Below are 17,109 nucleotides of genomic sequence, written 5' to 3' on the forward strand. Positions count from 1 at the left end.
GGTGGAAACGTGGAAGAATATGTCTAGAAGCTCCTGTCCAAAAATCGCGACGATCAGACGGTTCAATCTCCGGGAATCCGTGAAATCGTGGACTGACCTAATGTAGGAGAAGCAAAACGAATTTCTCATTTTATATGTCTTTTCTACATTCATGAACATAACAAAACATATAAGTAAACGATTAGAAATCAACCAAGTGATAGCAACCAAGATAGATTGCCTCTAATTAATCAACACAAGATCAAGGAGAAAAATAAAGAGATGAAATCAATTGATTCGGAAGCAATCGGTGGAATTCCGTCCTCTACTGTAGGGGTCGAAATTCTCAGTCTGCGGGAGAGACTAGGGTTAGCCGAAATTTGCAATGGGAGGGGTATATATAACCTCTTGTATCTAAACCCTAGTTAGATAGAATTAGGTTACCTATTAAGAGTTATATTCGGAATAATACTCTTGTCATTATTATCTATAATTATATCTGAATATATATAAAGATAATATTAACTTATTTAATAGGATAATAATTAGAAGTAATTTATTCACAATAAACCTTCTAATTTAATTATCCTATAATTAATTTAATCCACAATTATAATCTAGTTAAAACTGTTTAAAATCAAATTAATTATTTATGTGTTTACTACACATAAAATCGCCCCCTCCTCAAATTGGGCCTTAGTGGACTCAGTTGGGCTTTCATCAATTAATTAACATATGTTTCTCTTTTGGGTTCTAAGTCTTATGTGTGACCCATTAGGTTCTTATTGCTTCTAGCCGTATACAACTATTAAATTAATTTCTTAAAATTATATTCAATCTTTGTATAACGGAATGAGTACGCGAACTGTGATTGGCAGATCCGAAACATTCCCCCAGAGCTATAAGAAGACAGGTTGATTCTGTCGTTGACCTTTCCGTATTAGTTACAGTATAATTCGATCCTTCATCAACTACATCCTTGAACAGAATCTTATGACTATGGGCAATGTCAAGTCATATATAGCGAGACGTTCATTTTACTTGTACAGGCCGAGTTAACTCCAATTAGATAGGTTAAGTGAAATCTGCATTTCAAGTCTTAAGCTATCACCTTGCAAGGATTTAGAGTTAAGTCTTCCACAAGCGATCCTTGGACGTATCTCCCATTTATCAGGAGTGACAAATGCTCAATCCAATGTATAACTATCCTGCAATTACTTCATGTGATACCCAACGTCTACCGTACACACCCCAGAGTCATCCCTGTTATGGATCGTGTTACAACAGGATCAAAGCATCACATTCCATAATCCAGAATCACTAATTAACATTCCTTTGAGTCTTAGGATTACTTATACCTATTAATACCAATGAGATGAACAGGTGACAAGGATAAATCTACCCATCTTGTTATCTCAAGTCGGGTCCCCAATCCTAATGAACTCCATTCATTGGATACATGTAACTGTCCAGATATCTGCATATCTGAGGCTTGTGAGATCAGCTCTCTGTCTCGACAGAAAACATTGTTACATGCAAGTCTCAACAGTGTTATGTCAATCCCTATTCAAAACATATCACTTGACTTGGGGTGGCTTTAAGTTTCTTAGTTTATTATAATGTTTTGTCTCACTTCATGCTTGTATGAACACTTTATAATCACTTTAAATAAACTCAGGGATTTCCTTTTATTAGACTTATTTGGTTTTTTAAAGGAGGTTGCCTTTATACAGTTATGAAACCATATCTTATTAAAACAAATGACATAAAGAACAATTCATTTACATCTGGTTTATATCCTAGAACAATTGTCTATAGGACACTAAACCCCAACAAAATCATCCACTATTTATAGTTGGAGCGCGTCGATCTGATAGGTCAGAATGGCGGTTTGATTTTGAAACATTCAACGGCTTTAAATTCTGACATTTATGACATGTTCGGCGCTTGGTTTTCTAATCATTACGCTTACGTCATCCTAGGTGGCTACTTAAATACGCGTGCAAACATTAAATTTCGCAGGTTGTCTTACTCAGCATCTAGAATACTAAACGCTTGGTGTTCTGGGTGCTCAGTTTAGCGTAGACGGGATACATAGTATGTGGAGTAACTCAGTATTTAGCAATCACTCAATGTATATAGCAACTTAGCATATAGTGATTTTATGGCATTCATGTTTGCTCAGCATATGATAGTTACTTAACATGCAATTTTCACTCGGCAAATTATAATCACTCAACATTCATTTAGCGCAGAAATTTATTGAGGAGGATTAGACATACCGATAGCTTCCCTTAGTATGTTAAACTGCTCACGAGCCAGTGGCTTTGTGAAGATATCTGCAAACTGTTCATCTGTTGGAACATAGGTCAGCTTGATCTCACCCTTGAGTATATGATCTCTGATGAAATGGTGCCTAATGCTGACATGCTTCATCCTGCTGTGTTGGATTGGATTTTTGGATAAGTCAATGGCACTTTTGTTGTCGCATTTGATTTTGATTGTTTTCGTTTGTACTCCATAATCCTCCAGCTATTGCTTAATCCATAGGACTTGCGCCACACAGCTTCCAGCAGCAATGTACTCAGCTTCAGTTGTTGACAGGGCAACTGACAACTGCTTCTTGCTGAACCAAGACACTAGATAGCTTCCAAGGAAGTGACATCCTCCTGAGGTGCTTTTACGCTCAAGCTTATCTCGTCCATAGTCAGCGTCAGTGTATCCAATGAGTGTGAAATCATTTGTGTTTGGATACCATAAACCTGCATTTACTGAGCTCTGCAAATATTTAAAGATTCTTTTCACAGCTATATAGTGAGATTCCTTAGGGTCAGCTTGATATCTTGCACAGTAACATACTGAGTACTGAATGTCTGGCCTACTTGCAGTTAAATAGAGTAGAGAGCCAATCATACCTCGATATAATTTGCTGTCTACTGACTTACCTTTCTCGTCAGCACAAAGCAGAGTGTCAGAATCCATTGGGGTAGATATTGGCTTACAACCTTCCATATCGAACTTCTTTAGTATCTCCTTAGCATACTTAGTCTGGCTAATAAATATGCCATTTTTACCTTATTTGATTTGAAGTCCAAGGAAGAAGTTGAGTTCTCCCATCATTGACATCTCAAACTCAGTTTGCATCTGTTTGCTAAATTCCTTGTTCATAGATTCATTAGTAGCACCAAAGATGATATCATCTACGTATATTTGTGCCAACAGGTGTTGAGCGATTTCCGCAAGTGCACGGTATATGCTTGTAGTAATAAAAGATATCGAACCCACAGGGAACGCTTTTCAACGAAAACTTATTTTGAATCAGTTAGATTTACTTTCAAGGTTTATAATATGCAAAATCGTTTAATTGGATTTGGTTTTGAAATTGCTAGAATAAGAATTAGATTATAGTATAACGAATGTTTAGAAATCACTTTTGATTTAAGGGTGAATTTGCAAAACAGAAACGTTTAGTTCTTTAGAAAAGTAAACAAATGTATTCGTTTGCATTAAGCAAAGAAAACAACTTTAAACTTTGTATAAATTATGAAAATGAAATAACTTAAATTCCTCTAATTAAAAGGCTTTGAACTGCAGTCAATCCTCCTACGGTCAGGTTAGATTGCTACCTTAACCAAATTAATACTCTACTGATGATATCAATTTGTCTAAGTGTTCAACAAAGTTTCCTTGTAAAGATTTTGAATTCAACTACATTTTAATGAAAACACCAGAACTCACTTCGGATCATTTACCAAAGTGCTACATAAAAATCTATCGAATAGAATGAACTTTATTAGATGAAATGTGAATTTGATACATGTTTACAGAGAACAAGAAGCATGGAAACTTTCGACGGCTTGCAAGCGAACGGGTTGTCAATCCTTTCCTTGGGTTTCGTTAGAGTTTGTCAGACTCCGGGGCAGATCCTCTACTAAATCTTCTCGCTGAATCTTCGGAATAGCGATTGGTCTATCGACTACTAAAATGTAAACTAATATGAACAAATCTAAATGCTACTGTATTTGTAATTATTTAATAAACAATGTGTGTACATCATATTGCTTTTTACAAAATCGAGCTTCTAACTCTGAATCGCTTGACTCAGAATTTCTGCATTAATTCTATACTAATCTTCTCTTCAATTTTCTATATATTCAACTCTGAAATCAACTCTTTATTTATAGATGTTGAAGAGTCGAGTTTAAGGGACGTGTCTGCTACGAAGAGGCGATCTTATCCAATCAAACGAACGCGTTTCTTTGTGAACGAACGTGTACGTATGGCTTCTTCAGAATTTCTGCTCTTACCGGGAATGTAAATTCTCGGCCGAGAATGGGGGAGCAAATATTTAGCCTTCGAAAAATGGTAAGGGGAGAATCTGGCGACGCGTGTCGCGACTGGGAATATAGGATTCTCGGTCGCGACACGGGATTAATTTCCGCTATCTTGACTTCGTCCTCGTCCTCGTTTCGGTGTGTTTTGATCTTCGTCGTCTTTGACTCCTTTTGTAGGGTTTTTATTCTGTTTTAACCTCTTTTTGTTCCTATTTGGATTTTACCAAATATTTAGGTACCTTACAAGAAAGAAACATATTCGAAAGTAAAAGTATTCTAAACAAGTATAAATAGTATGAATTAGTAGCAAAACTGATGTAAATACTAATGATATTTTAGGTATATTGTGGGCTTAACAAATCTCCACACTTAATGTTTTGCTAGTCCCGAGCAAAATTTCACTGAATTTATTCTTTAACTAATCTCTTTATGAAAATAAAACATATCTCTTTGTATTTCTTTTTAAATTAGTTAAGCCGAAAAGATTAACTTCGCATGGCAAATTTATACGCAAAATTTCAAACTAACTAGTATAAAAGTTATATATCATTCGTCTTGTATTTTCAATTTTTGAATTGAAGTATTCAGGACAATATAAGCACGCATGTTATTGAGTCTTTCGTCTCAAGGCATTTCAAAGCACAAAATTTTCTTTCCCAACCCTAAACTAATATATAAGATATATTATTTTTAAATAAGTACTTAGGTTAATTTTATTGGCTAGTTATGCCAGAGATAAGGGTGGTCTCGATCGTAACTTTATATGCATTTTATTTGCTTCGTGTTCGCTTAAGAGGTACCGACCATGCCATGGGTGGACGCAATCGTTACTTTAAACTTAAACACGCTTATTTTTATTTTTAAACTTTCCCTTCATACCTCGATTGTGATAAGGTTGGTCGCAATCGTGGCCAAAAGTAAACGGTACTTAATTTTCTTCCCTTTCATACCTCGATTGTGATAAGGTTGGTCTCAATCGTGGCCAAAAGTTAAGAATTCAACTAATTGATTAATTAATATGAATTTTGTAAAATTGTAATTTTGGGAAAAAGAAAGATACCACATTTATCCTGTATTGACTTAAAATTCAACATGTATTATGGCTAAAGTTTCCTTAAAAACTTCAATTGGTGTTAATGTAAGACGAAATCAAACCGAGCTAAAAATTGTTAGTTCAATTTAATGCCTATAAACCTAATTGAAAATTTAAAATAAGATTTATTGTATCATGAATTTCATGATATAAAATAGAGATAAAAATAAAGAATTTATTTACTTAAATACATTCACTCGAGACAATTTTACTTAAAATCGTTTCGAAGATTTGTGAAAAATATGATAAATATTATCCGTATAGAAATATCATTTCTATCGATAATGATAACCTAAAAATAATCATATCCTAAAAACATATGAAAATGTAAAGTTATGAAAAATAATGTTAAATACATTGTGTTGCAATATGTGTTGCATTTGCATAAAACAAGCGTTGCATTTGAAAATATTGTTTATAAATATTAATATGGTAAAACGGATGACTTTTATTACTACTCCTTGCATTTATTCGTACGTGTATAAATGATATATGTATATCTCCTCCCATATTTAAATTGGACCATGTCCTCATTGGTGCAAAAATTGATAAAACATGAAAAAAATTAGGACGAAATAAATCATACGAAATAATAGAGAAATTTAGCAAATTAAAATCATCCAACATAAAAATAAAAGTGTGCCAAACATAATAAAAAGAAATATTGTAGCAAACTAAAAACAACATAACAAGATAAGTGAATAAAAGGAAAAGATAAAACCTAAGCATTAGGCGGGGAATCCGGAGGGGTTGGTGAAGTTTCGACATTTTGGCGCCGGAAGAATGAAAGCATCCGACGTCGGGTTGATGTGTGCTCCCGCCTCAAGGTATTGAGGTTGTCATTGATCATCATGTTATTCTCCACCAAATCATAAATCCTCAAATTCATGTTACGATTATTCTCATTGAGTTGGTTCAAAATCCGCCTCAAATCCACCGGATCATTATCTTGAGGTGCTTGGGGTTGTGGTTGTGCTTGTTGTTCATCCGCCTCTTCTTCCTCCGCTTCGGCTTCTTCGGTACCTGCAAATTGAGAACTAGAAGCTCCGCCACCCATAGTGCCACGAAGATGAGCAATACGGGTTTCATAAGACACAAAAACCGGAGGAACCGTAGTGAGCAATAAGTGGGCGCGCTCAAGAGCCGAGAGATTCAAAAGGGGAACATATCCACGGTACGTAGACATGTCATAATCGGCCAACTCTCCACGGGCACCCAAAACAATAGCGGTAATAAAATTACCAAGAGGGACTTGAATGGTGTGAGCCCTCGAAGCACGAAACATATTATTAAAAAGAATCCCTATGCTATCAACCCGCAATCCTTTAAACAAGCTATCAAAGACAAACAAATCCCTAACTTGAATTTTTGAGCTCTCAACCCGGCCCATCAAAGAAAAACTTAAGAACTTGTGAAAATAGAGCAAACAATTATCCCTAATCATTTTGCTAGATGTGTTCTTGGAAGTGAAAGAAGATTGCCCCGAAAGAGTATGTCAAATAGCATCATTATCAAAATCACGAGGCTTGTCATGAAAATCAGCAGTTGGAAAACCAAACATATTGCCCATAGCGTCATAATTAATAGTGTAAGTGACACCATTATTGCGGAATCGAATGGAAGTCTTTTTCTTATCAATTTCTAAAGTGACCAAGAATTCCACAATATATTCCTCAATATGAGGAAATCGCATAGAGGCAAAGGTTTGTCAACCCAAAGTGTCCAAGAATGCATTAATCCTAGTAGAGAAGTTTAAATCCCTTACTGTATCAAACTCTAGAAATGGCATATCCACGAACTCTCTCTTAGGTTTTGAAAAATGAGTGTACCTACTTGCTTCTTCTTCCGAGTTGATGTCAAATGGAGCTCCACGACGGATACAAAGGCGGTTAGCATCCGTAACCTGGGGCTTGTGACCAACGCATTTTGTTCTAGGCATGATTGAGTAATTTAGGGTTTTGGAAGAACAAAGATGAAGAATGGTAGAGAGAAAAACCAAAGGTTGAAGATGAGTTGGGAATAGTATGGTAATGAATGAATGGATATGGAGTTGAAAGGGTTAAGTGATTAGAAAGGGTAATGAATAAATTGGGAAGAGGAAAAGTTATTTATTGGGAAGAGTTTAGAGTAGGGGATTGGTTAAAAATTGAGGTGATGTGAGGTTTGCGTAAGGAATATGGTTATATAGGGTGAAATAGAGTGATGTATAGGTAGAGTAGGAATAGGAATAGGCTCAAAAATAGGGCAAAAATCCGGAATTATTGTGCCTACAGGTCGCGTGTCACGACCGAGAATCCTGATTCTCGGTTCGCGACACGGCAAAATCAGAGAATTTTTTTCTCTAATTTTTGGCTCGTTTTTGCTAAAGTTACCGAGAATTGGTAATTCTCGGCCGAGAATCGGGCCCTGGTGCCTTATTCTTGTGCATGTTGACCCTGTTTGTGTAATATCTTGAGAATTTATGTCCTAGACTTTAATAAAACCGTTCCTGTACTTAAAATCATAAATGTTAAGCATTAAATGATAAGGAAAACCAAAGGTTTGTCTTTATTAATGGAAAAATAATGAATCATAAATGCCTTAATTAGAATTTAATGAAACATTAATGTGCATTTATTTATGTAATTTAAAGGTTTCTACATAAATGAAAATAAATATAAATTCATGAATTCATTAAATCTTAATCGAGTGATATGGAATATAAATGGAGTAATGTGATGAAATTATGGACATATGTTGTGGGGTCAAAATATAAAAATTATAGTGGTTTATTTATTATCTTATTATAAGCAACTTTAATTAGATATATTCAATACTAAATGGATTGAGTATAGATAAACCAATATCAAAATAAGAAATTTAATCAAATGAACAGAAGTTTTTATTGATTCAAATAGGTACAAAATTTAAACAAATCAAAGAAATTATTTATAAAACACACAAATATGTACAAAATGAAAACTAACAAACATAAACTATCCTATATACTCATCCCTATCAATCAGGATTTCTCTAGCCCTATAGCGATCAATTTTCAATTGCACGAAAGCTTGACGTTCTGGTGCAGAAAGAAAATGCGGGCCTGCTCGAAAAACACGCTTTACGAGGCCTTCATATTCCAAGAACTCATAGTCCAAAGTCGGAAAAGACTCAGCCTCGCTCTAAGGAACAACAATGGTACCGTTGGTACCGAGAATTATTCCGCATATTATATTGTCGAAACCAATCTTTTTATCCTTGGATCGAGAAGCGGCAACAAGACCCTCCATCAGAATTTTGGAAGTATCAATGGTATTGCCTTGGAAAATGTCTCCAAGAACATATAAGTCGGTGTCTTTGACCACACTACTAAACATGTGACCAAACAGACTGTGACACAGGAATTTGTGGAGATACAGCATCCAGTTGGAGTGAAAGGATTGGTTGTAGGCGAGACGAGGATTGAAACGCCAAAACCCTGTTAGCATCCTCCATATATCAGTGGATGTCATATCTTTGCCAGGATGACGTTTGATTGTATCCCTCGGGGGAAAACCAAACCAGGCATGTAACTCAGGATACCCAAAAGTAAATGTTTCGCCATCTCGACGAAAACTGAGACGCACTCTTCGTTTATTAATAAAACGAACTGTACAGAAAAACTCGAGAATCCAGTCTCCAATTATAGGAAACCGCATGTTGGCGAATTTAGCCCATCCCAATCTTTCCAAATAGCGACTCATGTCATCGCTTATATCGAGTTGTTTATTTAAGAACTCGTCCACATATAGCATGCCGACGAAAAATGTGTAGCGAAGCCTATAGTAGCGCCTGCCTTCGTCATGGTTGAAGATAGGAAATGGCGCACCATAGCGCTTGGACAAGTTGGGACGCTTATTGCTTGAAGCAGCAAGTTTCTTAGGAGATTTGTGTTTGGTAGTCATGATTCGAATGAAGAAGAAAAATGTTTCTGTAACTTTTCTGGTAATGGAGTGTTTGAGAAAAATCAGAATTTTGTTCTGATAGAGATGAAAAGAAAATGAATAACAGAAATCTGAACTTCTAAGATTTATTTATAGGAATCATAGGACGAAAAGAGGTGTTATTTTGATGCGAAAAGTCATAAATTCATACCTCAAAATGTTGAAGAAACTCAATTTTTCGAGTTTGAAGGGCTGTGTCTGCAGGATGAAGAAGAAACAGGTCTGATGGTGCAGAAAATACCCGTGTCGCGACCGAGAATCCTAATTCTCGGTCGCGACACGCTGATTTCCTTGTGGAAATCAGGCGTCGAAACCCTATAAATCTGATTCTCGGCCGAGAATCTAAATTCTCGGTAAGATCAGAAATTTCTTACCTGTTTGGTCAATTCTGAAAATGTGAATTCTCAACTGAGAATTCCAAATTCTCGGCTGAGAATCACCAAATTCCTTCTAATTCGAACTAATGACCTAAAATTAAATTAAAATCATGACTTAAACATATTTTTGTGCATCTAAATCTTAATATAAAGTCTACTAATAATTAAAAATCATAAAATTGACATGTATAAAAATTTAAACTAAATTAAAACTAAAAACAAAAATAAAACAAAATAAAGACAAAGTATATTAAATTTAAATGAATTAATCTTCAGGAAAGTGCGTTATGAACGCAATTTCTTTATTTGAAACATTTTCGTAATAAATTTTGCATCTATTACCGTTAACTTTGAAACGAACTCCGTCAGGTCCTTCAAGTTCTAAAGATCCATAGTCGAATGTTTTAATGACTAAATATGGTCCTGTCCATCTGGACTTAAGTTTACCTGGAAATAAAAGGAGCCGTGAATTAAATAACAGCACCTTATCCCCAATGTTAAAGCTTTTGACTTTAATCTTGGCGTCGTGCCATTTTTTCACTTTTTCTTTATATGTTTTTGCATTTTCGTAAGATAGATGACGTAACTCATCTAACTCATTTAAGTTGAGCAAATGTTTCTTACCTGCTTATTGTAAATCAAAATTAAGTTTTCTAATAGCCCAATAAGCTTTATGCTCTAATTCGACTGGCAAATGACATGCTTTCCCATACACTAATCGGTATGGCGTCATTCCTATCGATGTTTTAAATGTAGTACGGTATGCCCATAACGCATTGTTGAGTTTACAAGACCAATCTTTTCTTGAAGACGAAACCGTTTTCTCTAGAATCCATTTGAGTTCTCTATTTGATATCTCTGCCTGACCATTCGATTGAGGATGGTATGGCGTTGACACGCGGTGGCGTACTCCATATTTTTTCATAAGTATATCAAAACTTCAGTTTATGAAATGGGTACCGCCATCACTTACAATGACTCTAGGACAACCAAATCTACAAAATATATCTTCAAGAAACCCAACAACAACCTTAGAATCGTTCGTCGGGGTTGCAATTGCTTCAACCCACTTTGAAACATAATCTACGGCGACTAATATATAAGTTTTACCAGAAGAAGGGGGAAAAGGTCCCATGAAATCTATTCCCCACATCTCGAAGACTTCAACTTCTAACATGTTCGTGAGAGGCATCTCATCTTTCCTTCCTAAATTCCCTATTCTTTGGCATTTGTCACAACGAATAATAAATGAACGGACGTCCTTAAACAACGTAGGCCAAAAGAATCCACATTCTAATATCCTGGCTACTGTTTTACTAACGCCGTTATGTCCTCCATAAGAACTAGAATGGCATTCTGACATTATAGACCCGTATTCGTTTTCACAATGCATCTCCTAATTATTCCGTCACCACAAGTTCTGAACAAGAAAGGATCTTCCCAAAAATACTGTTTAATGTCAAAAAAGAATTTCATCTTTTGGTGGAAATTTAATCCTTCCAGAACAACGTTGGCTGCGAGATAATTTGCAATATCCGCATACCATGGCGACATGACACTTTTTATTTGATAGAGATATTCATCAGGGAAATCATCTCGTATACCGATAGTCTCACCTATAGGACCGTTTTCATCTTCGAGTCTTGATAGATGATCGGCGACAAGGTTTTCTACTCCCTTTTTGTCTTTAATTTCTATATCAAATTCTTGTAACAATAAAACTCATCTAATTAGATGTGGTTTTGCATCTTTCTTAGCAAATAAATATCTTAAATCTACGTGATCGGTATAAATAATAACTTTTGAACCTAACAAGTATGACCTAAACTTATCACATGCAAAAACTACTGCCAGCATTTCCTTCTCGGTTGTGGTGTAGTTTAATTGTGCACCGGACAGTGTGTGACTCGCATAATAAATAACATGAAGTTTCTTATCCTTCCTTTGACCTAAAACACATCCGACGGCTAAGTCACCTGCATCACACATGATTTCAAAAGGTAAATCCCAATCGGGTTTAGCAATAATAGGTGCACTGACTAAAGCTGTTTTCAATGTTTCGAAAGCTTTAACGCAATCTACATTGAAGTCAAAGGTTGAATCTTTCATGAGTAAATTAGTAAGTGGTTTGGAAATTACAGAGAAGCTTTTGATAAATCTCCTGTAAAAACCTGCATGTCCTAAAAATGACCTTACTCCCTTAACAGTAGTTGGAGGGGGTAATTTTTCTATCACTGAAGTTTTTGCTCTATCAACTTCTAATCTTTTTTCAGATATTTTTTGACCTAAAACAATTCCCTCGTCAACCATGAAATGACATTTTTCCTAGTTTAATACTAAATTCGTTTCTTCACACCTAGACAAAACTTTATCCAAGTTCTGTAGACATGCATCAAAAGAATCCCCATAAACGGAAAAATCATCCATAAAAACTTCCATGATATCTTTAATGAAATCATTAAAAATTGCAGTCATACAACGTTGAAATATTGCTGGTGAATTACATAGACCGAAGGGCATTCTCCTATATGCAAATGTTCCATAAGGACATGTGAAGGTTGTTTTGTCTTGGTCATCCGGGTAAATATATATTTGAAAGAATCCGGAGTAACCATCTAGAAAACAATAGAAAGCATGACCAGCTATCCGTTCGATCATTTGATCAATGAAAGGTAGAGGAAAATGATCTTTCCTAGTTGCTTTATTAAGGTTCCTATAATCTATACAAACCCTCCAACCGGTGGTGGTTCATGTAGGTATTAATGCACCTTCGTCATTCCTTACAACAGTTATGCTTCCCTTTTTAGGTACACAATGGACTGGACTAACCCATTCACTATCCGAAATAGGATAAATGATTTCATTGTCTAAAAGTTTAGTAATCTCATTTTTGACTACTTCTTCCATATTCGGATTTAAGCGTCTTTGCCTATCCGCTTTAGGTGGCTTATCTTCTTCTAAGTGAATTCTGTGCATTACAATACTAGGATTAATTCCTTTTAAGTCTGAAATTTGCCATCCCATACTTCCTATTCTATTTCTAACAACTTCCTTCAATTTTTCTTCTTGAATATGTGTTAGTTTGTTAGAGATAATTATAGGTAGAGAATCGCCTTCGCCTAAGAAAGCGTACCTCAAATGGTTTGGTAATTCTTTAAGTTCTAATTTAGGTGGAATTACAATTGAAGGCGGAACTGGTCCATCTTCTGGGTCCTTATCTTCTAACTCTTCACTCATTATAGGTTCTATTACTTTTTCTTTTTGAATAATATCATTAACACATTCTTCAATTAAATCAAGTTTCATACAAGCGAAATCCTCCATAGGATACTTCATTGCTTGGTTCATATCAAACTCGATCTTATCTTCTCGTATTCTCAAAACTACTTTCCCTTCCGACACATCAACTAGAGCACGTCCCGTGTTCATGAACGGTCTACCAAAGATTAGTGGACAATTAACGTCATATGCAAAATCTAATATAACGAAATCGGTAGGAAAAATAAATTTGTCAACTTTAACTAAAACATCCTCAATTATACCATATGGTCTTTTAGTGGTTTGATCCGCTAATTGCAAAACCATATTGGTACGTTTGATATCTTCTTCTAAACCTAACTTATTAAAGATAGATAATGGCATTAAGTTTATACTCGTTCCTAAATCACAAAGAGAACTTGGGAATTCGATATCTCCCAACTTACATGGAATGGTGAAACATCCGGGATCTTTGAGTTTAGTAGGCAAATTATTGGACACTATTGAACTACAATCTTCAGTTAGCGAAATGGATGAAATTCCTTCCCAACTGATTTTCTTTGAAATTAAATCTTTTAAAAACTTACCATAGTTGGGAATTTGCGTAATCGCATCCATAAACGTTAAATTAATATGCAAATTTTTAAGTTTGTCTAAAAATGTTAAAAGTTGTTTGTCAGTCCTTATTTCGGACTTTGTGTGGAAAAGGTGGTTTGGGTACAAAAGTTTTTATACTTGAGTTTATTGGTGTATCTTTTTGGTTTAATGTATCTTCTTTGGATTTTGGTAAATTAGTTCCTGGTAAAGTTGAATTTCCGGGCATTTCCGGACCTAAGTAGTTTTTCCCTGAGCGAAGAGTGATAGCCTTTACATGCTCTTTCGGATTTTCCTCCGTATGGCTGGGAAGACTTCCCTCTTTGCAGGATGGAATTGATTTAGCAAGTTGTCCAATTTGAACCTCCAAATTATGGATGCTAGATGATTGGTTTTTAATAAGCTGATCGAATTTATTCTCGATCCGTTTAAAACCATTGTCGTGATTACTTATTTTTCCGCTCATAGCATCAATAAATTTGTCGATTTTAGAAGATAAAGTGCTAATCGTATCTCTTGATTGATTTTGATAATTATTGGTACGATTTTGATTAGCATTTGTATTATTATTATCTCTCCAGTTAAAGTTAGGATGATTTCTCCATCCAGGATTATAAGTATTGGAATAAGGGTTATTAATTTGGTTTTGCCCTTGGACAAAATTTACCTGTTCAATCCCGCTCATACCTTCATAATCCACGTCCGTTTGGATTGGATTACCATTAGAATCGCACGGTGCCATAAACCTATCAATTTTGTGCGATAAGGCAGAAAATTGGGCTTGTAACATCGCAACTGGATCAAGATTCACTATACCTTTAACCAATGATGTGTTTGAGGATGATGGTTTCGCCATTGGTATATGTCCATGATCTGCGGGCCACATACTGCTGTTAAGTGCCATTTCCTCCAAAAGTTCTCTTGCTTGGGCGGATGTTTTCTTCATAAATAACCCTCCCGACATAGCATCTAATGAACCTCTAGTTGTAGGATTTAATCCATTATAAAATGTTTGCATTAAAAGTGCATCGGGCAATTGGTGGTGTGGGCATAAACGTTGAAGTTCTTTAAATCGTTCCCAAGCCTCATAAAGAGTTTCATTGTCATGTTGAGAAAAAGATGTTAACTCTTTTATGACTCTTGCAGTTTTTGCTAATGAAAAATATTTTGATAAAAATGCTTGGGCAAGTTGCTCCCAAGTCGCAAAAGTTGAGGCTGGCATCGAAGTTAACCACTCTTTGGCTCTATCCTTCAAAGTGAAAGGAAAAAGGTGAAGTTTGATTGCTTCGGCAGTCACATCTGTTATTTTAAAAGTGTCACAAATTTTAAGAAAATTTGTCAAATGGGTGTTAGGATTTTCGTTAGGCAACCCGTGAAATGTTACGTTATTTTGCAACATATTAAGCAAAGCAGGCTTAATTTCAAATTGGTTTGCATTTATTTGGGGTCTAACTATGCTGTTGGTAACACCGGCCACACCTGGCCTAGCGTAATCCATAAGTGTTGGTGGATCTGCCATTTTTTCTGGCTCGGTATCTCTAGTCTTTATTGGAGTTTTGTTTTTGTTTTTCTTGTTTTTCTTGTTCTTCTTAATGGTTCTTTCAATTTCTGGGTCTAATAGGTTTGGTGGCGTGCCCGAACTTCGAGAACTGCGCATGAACTTGAAATTTCGCACGAACCGAGACTACCTTCAAAACAGAATTTGAAAAATAAATATGTTAGTAATTTGAAATAAATGAAATATATGAGTTTGAATAAGTATGAATAAACCTAGATTCGAAATATAACATGTAAAATCTAAATTTTTGTCAAAAATTTTGGCGTTCCCCGGCAACGGCGCCAAAAACTTGTTGAGCGATTTCCGCAAGTGCACGGTATACGCTTGTAGTAATAAAAGATATCGAACCCACAGGGAACGCTTTTCAACGAAAACTTATTTTGAATCAGTTAGATTTACTTTCAAGGTTTATAATATGTAAAATCGTTTAATTGGATTTGGTTTTGAAATTGCTAGAATAAGAATTAAATTAGAGTATAACGAATGTTTAGAAATCACTTCTGATTTAAGGGTGAATTTGCAAAACAGAAGCGTTTAGTTCTTTAGAAAAGTAAACAAATGTATTCGTTTGCATTAAGCAAAGAAAACAACTTTAAACTTTGTATAAATTATGAAAATGAAATAACGTAAATTCCTCTAATTAAAAGGCTTTGAACTGCAGTCAATCCTCCTACGGTCGGGTTAGATTGCTACCTTAACCAAATTAATACTCTACTGGTGATATCAATTTGTCTAAGTGTTCAACAAAGTTTCCTTGTAAAGATTTTGAATTCAACTACGTTTTAATGAAAACTCCAGAACTCACTTCGGATCATTTACCAAAGTGCTACATAAAAATCTATCGAATAGAATGAACTTTATTAGATGAAATGTGAATTTGATACAAGTTTACAGAGAACAAGAAGCATGGAAACTTTCAACGGCTTGCAAGCGAACGGGTTGTCAATCCTTTCCTTGGGTTTCGTTAGAGTTTGTCAGACTCCGGGGCAGACCCTCTACTAAATCTTCTCGCTGAATCTTCGGAATAGCGATTGGTCTATCGACTACCAAAACGTAAACTAATATGAACAAATCTAAATGCTATTGTGTTTGTAATTATTTAATAAACAATGTGTGTACATCATATTGCTTTTTACAGAATCGAACTTCTAACTCTGAATCGCTTGACTCAGAATTTCTGCATTAATTCTATACTAATCTTCTCTTCAATTTTCTATATATTCAACTCTGAAATCAACTCTTTATTTATAGATGTTGAAGAGTCGAGTTTAAGGGACGTGTCTGCTACGAAGAGGCGATCTTATCCAATCGAACGAACGCGTTTCTTTGTGAACGAACGTGTACGTATGGCTTCTTCAGAATTTCTGCTCTTACCGAGAATGTAAATTCTCGGCCGAGAATGGGGGAGCAAATATTTAGCCTTCGAAAAATGGTAAGGGGAGAATCTGGCAACGCGTGTCGCGACCGAGAATAGAGGATTCTCGGTCGCGACACGGGATTAATTTCCGCTATCTTGACTTCGTCCTCGTCCTCGTTTCAGTGTGTTTTGATCTTCGTCGTCTTTGACTCCTTTTGTAGGGTTTTTATTCTGTTTTTAACCTCTTTTTGTTCCTATTTGGATTTTACCAAATATTTAGGTACCTTACAAGAAAGAAACATATTCGAAAGTAAAAGTATTCTAAACAAGTATAAATAGTATGAATTCGTAGCAAAACTGATATAAATACTAATGATATTTTAGGTATATTTTGGGTTTAACAACATGGTATCTTTACCCTTTTTCTTAATGAATAAGGTTGTGTCAGCTTTTCCCCTGACATAGTTTCTGGTCAGCAGAAAACTGGCCAGCCTTTCATACCAAGCACGTGGGGCTTGCTTTAGGCCGTACAGAGCCTTTTTTAGTTTATAAACATGGTTTGGGAAATTTGGATCCTCAAACCCTAGAGACTGACTA

The 17,109-nt window shown here is 35.4% G+C and overlaps 1 non-coding gene across 1 annotated transcript; it reads left to right on the forward strand.

Annotated features, from left to right (window-relative positions):
- The first annotated feature begins 14,631 nt into the window (after positions 1-14,631).
- Positions 14,632-14,738, forward strand: LOC136210166 (small nucleolar RNA R71). Its single transcript, XR_010677875.1, has one exon. It is a non-coding gene; the product is annotated as a small nucleolar RNA R71 (small nucleolar RNA).
- Positions 14,739-17,109: the final 2,371 nt, after the last annotated feature.

This window comes from Euphorbia lathyris, chromosome 10, assembly GCF_963576675.1.
Source record: "Euphorbia lathyris chromosome 10, ddEupLath1.1, whole genome shotgun sequence".
In the NCBI taxonomy this organism is placed as follows: Eukaryota; Viridiplantae; Streptophyta; class Magnoliopsida; order Malpighiales; family Euphorbiaceae; genus Euphorbia; species Euphorbia lathyris.